The sequence below is a fragment of the Colobus angolensis genome, unplaced genomic scaffold, assembly GCF_000951035.1.
Source record: "Colobus angolensis palliatus isolate OR3802 unplaced genomic scaffold, Cang.pa_1.0 Scaffold246, whole genome shotgun sequence".
Classification (NCBI taxonomy): domain Eukaryota; kingdom Metazoa; phylum Chordata; class Mammalia; order Primates; family Cercopithecidae; genus Colobus; species Colobus angolensis.
The window spans coordinates 52,372-54,175 of record NW_012115666.1 but is presented as its reverse complement, the minus strand read 5'-3'; the positions used below and the strand labels follow the sequence as shown (position 1 = coordinate 54,175).

Below are 1,804 nucleotides of genomic sequence, written 5' to 3'. Positions count from 1 at the left end.
TTGGTTGGGTGTGTACGTGTGCAAGAGTAATAAGCCACACCCCATGGACATAAGGTGCCTGTCTGTGGATGCCATAGGCATGCTCCTGAGCATCGCTCAGTCTCTGGTGACCCTGAGTCTCTGGGCAGGCCACGGCCTTCACTTCTCCACTTTCTTGGCTTTCTTGAGGATGTTGCATTTTTTCCTGTTAGGGCAGCGGCACTGCTCGTCGATGCTGGGGATACATTTGCAGTGCCACACCTCCTCCACCTTCTCCACGGGGTGGATGGCTTCTACGTCGTGGCGCATGAGCCGCAGCTGCATAGGGTCCAGCTGCTTCTTGTTGCAAACCTGGGAATGGTTGTACTGCAGCTGGAGGTTCTTGGTGGTGGAGGAGCCCTGCGGCAGTGTTGCCCACGGAGAGGCTCTGCTGCACGATCTCGTGCACCTCATTGTCGGACAGCAGGTAGGGAGAGGGCACCGGGAAGCTGGGTGAGGGACCACCGCCTTGTCCAAGGGGATCTTGCAAAAGTCCTTGCTGCTCCTCTCGGGGGCAGTGGGGGACCCTCAAACTCCTCCTCAAACCTTTTGGGGTTGACTGCATAGCTCCTCATGTCTCTGCACTCGGGGCCAACACATGGACCTTGCACCGCTGCTGGTAGGAGCGCCTCTGCTGGTGTCCCAGTGTGGGCAGCGCTTGTCCAGTTTGCCAGTGAACTCCAGGGTCCAGAAGCAGTTGTTTTTGGTGCGGGGGTACAGTAGGTGCACATAGTGGTGAATGAACTTGATGCAGGACGGGTCCAGCTACTTCTTGCCCAGGGAGCCGCTGCAGCTGTACTGCTTGTGCAGGTGCTCATGGGTGAAGAGCTTGGGGAACAGGGGCACCAGCAGGCATGAGGCGAAGTTGCTGATGGACAGGCTGCTCTCGTAGATACTGCGCAATGCTCCTTGCTGAGCAGGCAGTTGGCGCCGGGCACCTCCAAGTTGGGTTGGGGGATCTCCAATTTGTCCAAGTCAATGGGTACCAGCCAGATCTTCTTGGAGCAGTGCTGCTCGCGCTTGAAGCTATGCTCCACCTTGATTACTGAGATGTAATTGGGCAGGCTAGAGGAGTCATAGCAGTCATCGCTTGGGGGGCTCGCCTTTGCTGCTTGGGTCCAGCCCCAGACCCTGGAGCTTGTCGTTGATGCGCTGGGCGCACTGCTGCAGCCAGGCCTCCTCCTGCATGTGGGGGAAGTAGACCTCCATGTAGTTGTGGATGATCTGCAGCCTCTGCGGGTCTAGCTCCTGCTTGCCACCGTCCCCATGGCAGCTGTCCTGCTCGCCCAGCTTGCGGTGGTCAAAGAGCTCAGGGAAGAGCCAGTGGAGGAGGAAGATGGCAAACTTGCCAGGCAAAGAGGTTTCATCCAGGAACTCGGTGAGGTCCTGCATGTGCACCACATGGTCTGAGGCAGTGGTGCTGCTCCAGTCCAGAGACAGGCCCTCCTCCTCATCTTTGTGGTCCAGGAAGTGGCCGGGGTCCACTGCTTGGCCTCAAAGAAGCTGGCAGCCTGGCCATCGGGCTGGCTGTTCTCCATCTCCCGCTGGGCCCAGAAGCGACTGAAGAAGTTACTCAGCTGGGGCAAGCACTCGGCCTGTCACACAGCCGTGTCCTTCACTGAGGGGTAGTAGACCTCCATGTAGTTGTGGATGTCCTGCAGATGCAGTGACTCCAGCTTATGCTTGGCCTCAAAGCCACAGGCACTGCAGCCTCGGGAGAAGTCAACTGTGGCTGATGAGCTTGGGGAAGAGCTGCACCAGCAGGAAGCAGGCCAGGGCCTCACCC

The 1,804-nt window shown here is 58.5% G+C and overlaps 1 pseudogene across 1 annotated transcript in view; it reads right to left on the bottom strand.

The window, feature by feature from the left end:
* Window positions 1–138: 138 nt before the first annotated feature.
* The window catches only part of LOC105514500, a 3,443-nt pseudogene continuing 1,777 nt past the window's right edge, over window positions 139–1,804 (bottom strand). Inside the window, exon 2 of the transcript XR_001002184.1 lies at window positions 139–1,797. The product of XR_001002184.1 is annotated as a BEN domain-containing protein 3-like (transcript). The remainder of the gene's footprint in view (window positions 1,798–1,804) is intronic.